Below are 12862 nucleotides of genomic sequence, written 5' to 3'. Positions count from 1 at the left end.
ACCTGAGAACAAATCAATGGCCAGAATAGGCATGGTCACACCAAGCACACAGAATCTAAATATTTAAATTCCTAGGCAAAGGGAGTTCAAGTTCTTGGCTCTTGACCCTGTAGCTTTCGTGGGACTCCTACTGCAGCGGGTACACTCCCCTGCATTGGCTCTCAGCCACATGGGACCCACACAATGGACTAATGGACTTTAATTAGCCTGATGCTGAACCGGACCAGGATGCAACATGGAATGGAAGCTCTGGACACGGGCCCTGCTTCTGGCTTTGCTGAATCCACAGCTACCCCTTTTCAGGACTGGTTAAAGGGTCACAGAGCTTTGGAACCTGAGGAATGTGACTCCACACAAATAAAGTCTTTTACCACATCTCATTCTCCCACAGGGGCCTCTGAAAATGCTTATTTCAGTGGCACCCGAGAACCCCACTGCCATGAGCTATCTCTTTGTATGTCTACATATCAGAGAGAGAGCTTCCAGGCCTTTGAGGCAATGTTGCAGGGTAGTAGGAGACTTACATCTCAAGGGGACAGAGAAAATATTGATAATTGCAAGTTTCAAAAGTAAATGTTCTAAGAAAGGTAGGTCAGTGGCATATAGTTAAGTTTTGACTGGAACAAACAGCAAATTCTTTGGCAGTGTTTTTCTTTTTCAAGCAGTTCATTTGAAGAGGACTGGACTCATCCTAGGAACGTGGTCTTGAACTGAAGAAGTCAGGCTAGCGTTTGGTCAAGTCTCAGTATGGGGGCTTACACAGAGTGGTTTGTGCCAAGAATTTTTTATTTTGTCTTAGGAAATTGCTATTCTTTATTTCCAGAATCTCTTTTATTTTGTCTTAGGAAATTGCTATTCTCTTCCCCCTCCATGCTGTCTCTCTTCCATTGGACCCATTCCTTTATTTCCAACTGACAGACCACTGTATTAGTATGTCAGAAGGAACCTCAGTTTTGAATAGGATTCACACCTCTCATTGATGTGAATAAATCTACTGATATTTTGGGAAGGACACCTTACCTGATTATACTCTTCATATAAGGTCGCCTGAACCTCAGCTTTAATTCAACCAACATTCCTGCCACTATTTATTTCTGTGCTTGTAGAACTCATATTCCAGTGCAAAATTAACATTTTTTTTAATATGGTGATTTTTGTGAATGGACTTTCAGGCATTTCTATTTCACCTTTTAATTAGTCTGAAAACCATAACACCTTGTAAAATTGACAGTGAAATCCAGTCCAGAGAGAGATCTTGTTGACACCTCAGCGATCTTTCAACTATGCTTTGGTTTCAGTGCTGAATTCTCTACGTATGCAATGGAGCTCTTTGTTAACTGCTTGAGCTTGTCAAGTTATACACTATGTCATGAGTAAGACAAATTACTACTATTATATTCATGTTCACATGTTTGAAACTTGATATAATCTCTTATTTAAGTGAATCTTGTTTAAATAGTTAATATTAAAAATTCTTTATTCAGGAAATTTTATTAGTGATGAAAATGTTAATTGACGACTAGACCCATATTCTGTAATAAGAAATGTACCCTTTCAAAATATAAAATATAAAATATTGTTATTGCTAGTAAGTTATACTTTTTAAAGTTTTTAAAATTTTTATTGATTTCCAAGAGTAAAGGAGAGGGCGAGAGGGATAGAAACATCAATGATGAGAATTATTGATTGGCTGCCTCCTGCATGTCCCATATTGGGGATCGAGACCACAACCCAGGCATATGACCTGACCAGAAATTGAACCATGACCTCCTGGTTCATAGGTTGATGCTCAACCACTGAGCCATGCCAGCCAGGCAATAAATGTAACCTTTTATTGACTATTTAAACTGAGTGTAAGTATATGTAAACAAACTTTGACTACTGTAGTGTGTTTTTGGTATTAAGTTCCATACCTTTCTCACATATGAAATGCTACTTCCTATGCTCTAGTGCTGAAAAAATATTGTTTTAGTCTTACAGAATGAAAATGAGTTAGTGTGAATTATTAAGAATAAACTCCTCAGTTTAGGCTTTTTTTTATCTCTATGACTTATGTACACATTTGATGTTTTTCAGTGTGCCCTTATAATAAGTCTTCAAATGATGTCATTTGCTTATAAATCCAACATGAAAAACCTAAAAGTTGACTCTCAGCATTTTCTTAGCTTTTTTCATTCTGTGGTTGATTCTGACCTACATAAATTCCCTGAAATGAGTCAGGTTCCTTCCAAATAGTTCAGGATTCCAAGCCCTTCCTATAGGCTGCACAATACTTGTTCTTTGCTCATTTCAACTGCCAATGGGCTTTGTTATAAAAACGAACCACATTTTTTTTGCCAGTAATAACATATTTGCTATAAAGGTTATATTGCAAATTTCACCAGGTTCCACACAGAAAGTGATATATTTTTATCATCACAATTACTGTTCCCCCAAAGAAATAGATGTAAGAAAACTGTAGAAGGGGGAACGTTTTTAAATACTAATTGTATGCGCTGATAGTTGTGAGTGCTATCCAGCAAAAGCTTGGAATAATTTCTCAGTTTCATTCACCTACTTAGTGTGTATTCCAGGGTCAGTCATAATGAGGGAAAAAAATCTCCCCCAAACACAACCACAGCTTCATTTTTCTTGTCTTCTCTGCAATGGAGGAGGCTCCAAGTTGACACAGATGGTAATAATAAGAAGGAAGGCAAGTCCTGAAAACTGCCAACTGCGTCATCCTGAACGCTTTCAACACACCTCATCTGAAACGATAACGATAATTCCTGTCCTGCGCTGCGCTCTGCTGCAGTGCCACACATCTTTTAAAAGTATTAGGGAAACAATTCAGAGAGCATTATTGGAAAATAAAAGAGGGCAAATATTCTGGACAACCAAATAATGAGTTTTAATACTTCCCAGAAGTTACCTAAAATCCCAGCTGAATTCAGACTTTAAGAGGTAAAGGGGAGAAAGGTCTTGATGGCAGGGGTGGGAAGGGCTGAGGGAAAGAACCGATACATTCCATCCCATGTATCCCCTGCCAATTTATCTGAAATATTTTAACATATATGAATTCACTTTAGCATCCATGGAAGACCCCAATATTAGGTGTGAAAATCTTTGAGCAGAAACATCCATGTAAAACTCTGATTAGGCAACAACATATGACACATCAGAGAATGCCTACTTGGACAAGTAAAATCCTATTTTACTTTATCTCATCTATAACATGATAAAAAATAGTAGGTAGTAGTAACACTTAAAAATGAAATCAGTCAATAAACATTAACTATCTGTTTGAGCAATAGAATACTTAAATAAAAATTTTGTCAAATGCACTATGTGCATAAAATATATTTTGCTATTTACTGTAAAAGCACTCATTTTTGTGCACTGGAACTGAGCCATGTTTGCACAACTCCAATGTTAAAACCTACAATGTAAAAACCTACAGCCTGTCACACAAAAAATTATGTAATCAATGTATTGTTAAAATAAAATATCAGAAAATAAAAAACAAAATGTCATTTATTATTTAGTCTCTCAGTCCTGCAGCAAACAGAATCCAACTCAAATAGTTACCACCCAAATAACTTGTATTCATATATGCCTTACCCATGTACACAGACAATAGGGGGGTGGAGGCCTGGGGTGGGGTGTGGGGGAGGGCTATAAGGGGTCAATGGGAGAGAAAAGGGGACATGTGTAATACTTTCAACAATAAAGATTTTTTTTTAAAGAAACTTTACCATGGTAAGAGCACAGACACTGGATGCTGAGGCACCCAGAGATCAGCAATTGTGGGAAATTGTTACCACCCCTTGCCAACAGAACAAAGGCACATAATAGAACAACAGTAGATGGAGCCTTAGCATAGGAGAGTCCATGATTAAAGCCACAGTCATGGGGGTACCAACACTAATAGAAAATGCTTCCAAAAGTGATAGGGAATGGAAAAAAAACATCCCAACCTACCCCCGTGGCCCTGTGATTACCCTGCCCATGGGAAAGCTGAGGTAACACAGTCCAAGGAGTCAGCCTCCCAGTGCAGAGAGATGAGCATGAAAAGACAAAGAGTAGATTGAGCTCAGAGGGCTGCTAGTCATTTTATTGATAAGTATCATGTTTATTTTCTTGTATATGTAATGCATATTAACTTTAAAGAATTCAAAAAATGTATAGTCACAAAAAATGATATAACAATCACTCCAAATCTTTTCACAATGAAATAAACATTATGAACTATAAGTGAATCTCATTCCACACATTTTTCTAAGAATATATGTAGATATAAAAATATATGGAAAACAGATATAAACTTGTTTTTAAAGAAAACAGGACTGTACCATGAAAGCATTATAGTAAAATTATTAAAGTTTAATTTTCAATAATAAAAACCTTAAAAATAAAACATAAATAGATTATTAGAATTCAAATAACTGTTTCCATACCGAAAAACTGAAAGTTAAGATAATATTTTACTCATTTGATTAAAGGACATGAGCAATAGTTTTAACCACAGGTTTTCATTTTTTAAAATCTATTAACTTGCTGCTATAAACAAAGAAAATGATAGTATGCCACATATTTCAATCATTCATCTGCCTATATTCTGATTGTAAAATATATTATTACACTATTCAGTTTTACATTTTTATGTTTTTCAAGGTTTCGTTTTATTTTTAAGGGAAATAGATTTTCATTAGTGGTGATTTATAAGGCTTTCTATACTTGAATATTTTACTCCATTTGAGTCCCATATACCACTATTTCTTTAGATTTTTCATGTTTTCAGTTGTCCCCATGATGTGTTTATACTTGAAAGATATCTTAGCTGGCTATAAAATTGTTGGGTTATACTCCTTTTCCTTTTGAACTTTTAGACATTACTCCATTGTCTTTAAGCACAACATACTTCTAGAGAGAACGTATGGAACTTTTCTGATTTTTCTTCATTTTTATTTTGTTTCTATTTCCTAGATGCCTGATGAATGATTTCTTTACCTTGAAATTTAACAGCCTAAATAGGTAATATTCTAATATTGAAGAAGCTGAATTAAATTTTTCTGGTACACTGCATGCAGGTTAATTTTTCTCCACTTCTTTCTTTTCTCATATAAAGTAAAAATATGTTCCAAAGAAATCATTCTGTCTACAGAAGCAGGCCTCATGTTTCTCAAAATTCAATTGAATGTTGCAAGATAGCGCATGACACTGTAAGCATCAAGAATGTTAAAAGGCTGAAATCAACAAATGACTTAACAAAAAAACAAACAAAAGAAAAACCCAATGTTGTAACGAAATAAAAACAGTTTAAAATTTTATTGATTTTTAGAGAAAGAGGAAGGGGGAGAGAGATTGAGAAACATCCATGTGAGAGCAAAATATCATTGGCTGCCTCCTGCATGCTCCCCAGGGATCTAGCCCACAACCCAGGCATGTGCCCTGACTGGGAATCGAACCAGCAACCTTTTTGTGCACAGGATGATGTCAAACTAACTGAGTCATATCATCTAGGGCTAAATGAAAACACTTTTGAGTTATATTTCAGGCTAAAAGGTGATGAGTTACTGTAGTTGCTTGGATTTGGTGATGAACTATTACCTGGTGATAGAATATAAACAGATGTGGCTTAAGCAGAAGTGGCTCAGTAAAAGGCGGGTTCAGAATGAGTAGAAACCAATAAGATTAAACTTGTTTTCTTTTAATGGGTTTTTAAGTTCAGAAAAATATAAAATATATCTTGTTTTGGAACTTTGATAAATTACTTTACAATGTCTTACATTTTGACCTTTAGGATGTAGAGTTCAAGCTTGATATTAATTAACTAAGGTATGTCTTCACTTTATCACAAATATTGCTTACCATATACAGTGGGTGCATGACTGTTAGACACTATAAAACTACATCTTCTGTGGTCAAAGTCAGGTGATCTGGCTTGCTCTGCTTTGTCCTTTCACACTTTTATTGACAATCTAAGTTCTTGTAGGGACATAGTTTGAACATTAGTGCTGAATGTTTGCTTTTTCAATATTTTACAAAAAAATAATAATTTTGTGGTGATAATTTTATCTCATTACTTTCTCTGAAAATTCAATTATTTTTATATTGGATCTTCTGGATTGATAGATCTTTGAACATTTTAATTTTTCCCTTTTGATAGTCAAATCCTTCAAGTTGATGTGAGATTTCTTCAACTTTATTCTGCAATGTTTCTATTGAGGGTTTCATTCCTACCATACAAATTCTTTGAGCTCTCTTGTTTTCTGGTGGTTTTAGCATTCAAAACTCTGCCATTTGGGATATTGATTTTAAGCTGGTTATTTTTTTAAATAAGGTTTGCTCAGAAAGAATATTTTCCCCTCCTTTCCCCTCTCCTGCCTAAGAGATGCAGATGGAAAGGTCTGCTCCAGGAGGCGAATCTTAACTATTCCTCTCAGTATGTTATAGAAAGGCTCCAATCAGGGGCCTGTTAACTAGACAGCCCCATCCCTCCTATCTCACTGTTTCTGGGTTGCCTAGCAAGAATTTGCCTGCCATGTGTGTTCCACTCTTCCTTCATGACCTATAAGTTGCCTGTATCCTCTGAAATCTTACCTCCTTTCCCTCCTTTCTCTTCGGTCCATAATAGCATATAAATCTCAACTCTCCAATGCATGTAGTGCCATATCTTATGACACTTCTGGCATTTCATTTGTAATAAACGTTATACATTTTCTCCTGTTACCCTGTTTTTGTTAACATATTATTAGCCCAACTAGAAGAACTTAAAAGGTGGAGAAAAATTATTTTTTTAGCCCCCACATTAAAAATAGCTGAAGTACCATATCCTTTGAGAAGCCTTGTACAACTTTCTCAAGCAGATTAGTTGTTTTGTTTGCTAAATTTCCAAAGATGTGTGATTATCTCTCTCTATTGTGTTTATGTTCTATAATAGTTCATCCATTATTTAAGGTTAACACCTACAGTTTCCCAAGCTAAAAAATCTTAGCAGTATTTGCATCATATTTATATTAATGTTCTTCATTAAAATCTAAAAGTTAAAAGTCATAAGTTATCTTTAAAAAATTTAATAAGACATGAAAAATTAATACCTAATGTATGCTTACTTTTACCTTTATATTTTTATCCTTAGAATTCAGCAAAGTGCATGTCATTCTGTGTATGGTCACAATATATCTTACAAATAAAGATATTGGTGGGACTTGAAAGGGATTTTTTTCTTATAAAACATTTTGGTTGCCCTAAATTTTCAAGAATATGTTGTGTAAATGGGGAGTAATTCACCTACCTATTTGGTAACAACATTTCTTGCCCATTTAATCATCAAATTACATGTACCTTATCACAAGTACATGTAAATCTGAGTTAAAGAAATAAACAATTCCTGAGGACCAAGAGTCTGTTAGTCTCTTGTAAATAAACTTATTAGCTCTCATGGCATATGTTTATTGTTGGACATTGTTTTTCTCTGTAGACCCAGAGTCTTGAGTAGCCAATAAGCGGATGTAGACAAAGTAAAAAGGTAATACAATAAAAGAAATACAATAAAAACATCCCCTCATCATGTTTTAAACTGTGGATTATACAAATTACTTCTTTCCTAAATACTGTTTGTTACCCATTTTTCTTGACAAATAACATTTACACAGATTATGTAACTCATTGCTAGGAAAATTAATGTTAGCTCTGTGTATAATAGAACATCAGGAATTAATACATTCCTGATGTTCTATTATAATGATAGCCTCAAACCAAAGTATTTTCCTCCAGTAATCCCATGTCCTCATCAAATCTACTTTTTCTTTTCTTTTTAGATATTAATACTTTAATATATTTTTATTGATTTCAGAGAGGAATGGAAAGATAAAAACATCAATGATGAGAGAGAATCATTGATTGCTGCCTCCCACTGAGGACTGAGCTCGCAACCTGGTTCATAGGTTGACATTCATAGGTTGACTGAGCTATGGCACTCAGACTCTACTTTTTCTTTTAGAAACAGTTATATTAGGGAGAATAATGACCCCCCCCCAAAAGATATTCACACCTTAAACACTGGATATACTACTTTATATGGAAAACAGAACTTTGCTGATGTAATTAAATCCTTGATACGGGAAGATTATTCCAAATGACCTGGGTGGGCACAATATCATTATATTGTAGGGAAGAAAATAATTATTTTTTCTCTACCCTTCTAAATTCTCAGCTGGGAGCCCTGCAACCAAAGACAGGTTAAGGTAAAAACAACTTTTGTACAAGTTGTGAACAAAAGTGGGAACATACTAAACTGACAGGCTCAGGTGAGCCCACATGGAAGGCCTTATAAGCTCAGAGACCAAAAGTAAAGACAGGATGATCTGAACATAACAGTTCTCAACTAAAAGTGGGTCATAGTGAGTTGTCATGTCCTAGGCCTATAGCTTCCTTGACAAAAGTCAGTCTTTACATTATGGGAGCCGTGTCCACTGTTCTTCTGCATCTAGGATAAAATACCTTTGAAATGTCCGAGTCATTTTCTTTTCCAGGCCCCTCAAGTCACAACCACTGACACCAGAGCACAAGATCATAGAACCCCTCATTGTTATCTTGTTCCGGGGATATCATCTCTATGTGCTGTAAGTTTAAATTATTAACTATCTTGTATTTACCAATGTAAAAGAAGCATGTGTCTTTTCATTTTGCTTTTTATCCAGTTCCTGAGATATCCCTGCTTTGCTTTCCTCCACCCCCTTAATCTACCACCCATGGAGTTCATGGAATCCTCCTTGTGACTTCTCCTTTGATTCTACTGTATAAAGTAAGTTGCAAAACTGCCATTCATTGAAGCATTTTCTCAATCTGTTGAGATTTTGCTTCCTGACAATTGTCATCAAATACACTCTCGTAAAACTTTTCTTAGACTTGACTTTCTTTAGTCAACAAAGTTTGTTAACTGGTATACCTCATGTATACATGGGAGCTACCCAGTAATACTCAGAGGTGGCTTAGAATTCAGGCTTACACCAAAGATAAAGGAGAGAAGTGTGTAGGGTCAGTCATGAAGAGATGTCCAAGAAAACTACCTTAGCCCTGATCCATGTGGCTCAGTTGGTTAGTGCTTCATCAGTGCACTGAAGGGTCTCAGGTTCAATTCCTGAGACCCTTCAGGGCACATACCCAGATTGCGGGTTTGATCCCCAATCAGGAGACCAGGAGGCAACCAATCAATGTTTCTCTCTCACTCTCTCTCTCTCTCTCTCTCCCACACACATACACTCTCTACCACCCCCCAGCCCCTGCTCTCCTCTGGTATCAATGAAAAGCATATGCTCAGGTGAGAATTAAAAAAAAATGTACCATAAACTAAAGTGAGATTTGTTTGGCAGATTAAACCTTCTTTATTGATAAAAGTTCCTTGTGATCTTTGTGACCTAGTCCTCCTTCTCTTCTTGGTACTCTTAACAAATGGAGATTTCCCTTATAAATGTAAATTTTCCTTACAAAAGGGTAACTTCTAATCTGTTTTCAGAGTTTTTCCTGTGTGTGATGTTTCTCAAAGTAGTCAACTAAAATAATATTTATGCTAAAGAGTCATAGTTTGAGGCGGCATATTCTTATAAGCGGGGAAGCTTTCTTGGCTGGGTCAGAGAGAGATGAGAGAAGAAGAAGAAAAGATTTTTAAGAGTCAGAGTGACAAGATATGAGGTCGCTGGTTTTGTTATCAGTGGAAGTGGAGTTCTTGGGGTTCCATGAGGAAAAAAATTTCCTGAGGCCCCCACAGGAAAATGTTTTCTTTTTATTCAAAAACGTTATTGATGATGTAAAATTAAGGGGGTTCCCCTTCAATGTCCCATCTCCACCTTCCTGCCATGGAACAAGACCAACCCTATCTTCAGCAGAGCCAGAATTAAGGCCACTGACCAGAATTTCTGGTTTGTATTAAAGTACAATCTAGTCCAGCATCTGACTAGCTTAGCTTGCATTCCCAGCTGCAACCCATTGCATGTGGGGTCCACATGGCCATGGGTCATGTAGCTACTTAAGGCCACATGGCTATGGAGAAGAAACAGGTGAGCACAAGGGCAAGTGCACATCATGAAGCAAGAGAGAGCAAGCGCCCACAAGAGTGAACAAGTGAGAGGGAACTGTTTGTCAGGGGATTTTAATTAGGAGCTTCTTCAAATGAACCACTTAACCCTCCAAGATTTCACGCACTTCTGATGGCATCCACCTGCTAGCCAATACACTGCTCCCCAGGCTAGACTGATAAGCATCTCTCCTGCATCACCCTAACTTCACTGCACATACGCCCATCTGCCTTTTTGTTCTATCCCTTCTCCCAGTGATCTGCAGGGAATAGATCAGTGGTTTCCTACAGATGTGAAGTTGTAGCTTCCTGGTGAAGCTGCCCAGGTGACCGTGCTTATAGTATTTAACTTCCCTTTGCTTTCTTTCCTTTACAAATAGTAATAAACTAGCTAATTACAATAACAGTTTGAAAATGGAAGATGGTGAACAGAAGTGGGGGAATAGGGTGGCCTCTGAAAGCCAGAAATGGCCCTCATCTGAGAGCAAATCAGGAAATAAAAACCTCTGTCTTACACATTTATTAAGACATTGAATGTTGACAATAACTTGAATGAGGAAACAGATGAAGAAAATAGATCTTATTCCAGAGCCTTCAGGGAGGAACACAGCCTGCCAACACCTTGACTTGAGTCTGATAAAAACAGTGTCAGGCTTGTCATAACTAATTTGTATTGTTTAAGTCATTAAGTTTATTGTAATTTGTTAGGGCAGCAATAGAAAACTAATACAACACCACAATTTATCTAAGTTCATTTGAACTTGCTGAGCTTCCTAATATTTTTATTAGTGAGAAATTTTATGCAACATTATAAGAAGAATGTGTGTCTTTTTAAAAATATGTTTTTGTTGATTTTAGGGAGAGAAGAAGGGAGAAGGATAGAGAGAAACATTGATTGGCTGCCTGCTCACCTCTAATGGAGATCTAGCCCAAAACTCAAGCATGTGCCCTGACCGGGAATCGAACCAGTGACCTCTTGATGCATGGGTCAATGCTCAAACACTGAGCCACACTGGGTGCCTCTTGATGCATGGGTCAATGCTCAAACACTGAGCCACACTGGGTGGGTAAGAATGTGTAAATGTCTTTTTTTTTTTAATGTTACAAGATTTTGGTATTCCACTTAATTTGGATCTATTTGTCCAAGTATTAAACTATTTGGTGTTAAATGACTACACCAAAGAATTAGATATCCACTATTTAACTCAGAAATTTTGTAAAAGGAGGAAAATGGTGGGAATTTATACACATATAAATTATTTTTATGCTTTTCTTAAAAAAACAGAAAAAATATAAAAATAAAAGAAGTATCAACTTTAAATAAATGTAATGTTATATTCCATTTCTCGAGTAATAAGTGAAAGAATACAAAAAAGTTACACTTAAGCCAAGACAATTTTCTTTCAAACCACTCTTCTAAATTTTGAATTTAATCAAAATTTCTTCTTTCTCTCTTTTTTTCTCTTTTCATTTATCCTGAATACAGAAGAAGCTACAAAATCAATAGCTTGAATCATTTGTTGAGAGCATATATATTTCTTCCCTTCAGCTTTAGTTACAAAATTTTCTGTGATTGAAACTCTGCTCCAAGCACTACTAAACAAAAACGATTCAAGATACCACCAAGCAATGTAAGCATCTTATGAAATACCAAATTCTAAAATTCTCGATTTGTATCTGTTGAGCCCATTATTTTTAAAAGCCTGACCCCAGAGCTCTGGTACTTGAACTCATTTTAGTATTTGTGAAGGCATGAATGTGGCCTTTCCCATCAGAGTAGGAAGTAGAAAACAGTTCTACTCACTCATGTCTATTAAACAACTGGTGAGATTGTGTTGACTTCATACTCACCTTTAAATTGAACATTAAACTAAACATATCAATTGTATTTATTAAATATATTATTTTATTGATTTTTTTACAGAGAGGAAGAGAGAAGGATAGAGAGTTAGAAACATCAATGAGAGAGAAACATCGATCAGCTGCCTCCTGCACACCCCCCACTGGGGATATGCCCGCAACCAAGGTACATGCCCTTGACTGGAATTGAACCTGGGACCCTTCAGTCTGCAGGCCGATGCTCTATCCACTGAGCCAAACCTGTTAGGGCTTTCAATTGTATTTTTTAAAGTCATATATTTTATCCACCAAATATCCAGTTTGGAAATCATTGTTTGCTTCATAAGAAATATGACTTATGCTGTGATATATGGGGCTTTACTGAGGATCAGTTAGAAATGTATTTATATTGCAATGAACATATTTGCTTTGGGCCATTCTTATTTTAGTCCAAACTTTCACAATAACCCCAACCCCAAATGTCCTCCTTTATGCTCTCTTTTTCAATTCTCTAACTTCTACTTTGTACCCCGAATCTCGGGTTAAAGGAAAAGCAGCTGACAGTTTTAGGACTTAAGTTGAGTAGATTTTTATCACCACTCTGACAAAAAATAGAAAGAAAAGAAAACATCATAAAAATAATTAATTTTGGAAAAAATAGTCTGCTGTTTCAGATACAGTAAGAACTCAGGGCCGAAACCGGTTTGGCTCAGTGGATAGAGCGTCGGCCTGCAGACTGAAAGGTCCCAGGTTCGATTCCGGTCAAGGGCATGTACCTGGGTTGCGGGCACATCCCCAGTAGGAGATGTGCAGGAGGCAGCTGATTGATGTTTCTCTCTCATTGATGTTTCTAACTCTCTATCTCTCTCCCTTCCTCTCTGTAAAAAATCAATAAAATATATTTAAAAAAGAAAAAAAAGAACTCAGGGACACAGAAAACAGTGTGGTGATTGGTGGCGGGGAAGA

General features: G+C 36.4%; 1 pseudogene; it reads left to right on the top strand.

Moving 5' to 3' along the window:
• The first annotated feature begins 228 nt into the window (after nt 1-228).
• LOC132231829 (small ribosomal subunit protein eS25-like) overlaps nt 229-12862 on the top strand; it is a 73486-nt pseudogene continuing 60852 nt past the window's right edge.

Source organism: Myotis daubentonii, chromosome 3 (genome assembly GCF_963259705.1).
Source record: "Myotis daubentonii chromosome 3, mMyoDau2.1, whole genome shotgun sequence".
NCBI classification, from domain to species: domain Eukaryota; kingdom Metazoa; phylum Chordata; class Mammalia; order Chiroptera; family Vespertilionidae; genus Myotis; species Myotis daubentonii.
Note: the sequence above shows the minus strand (reverse complement) of the source record. Positions and strands in the feature narration are given on the sequence as shown.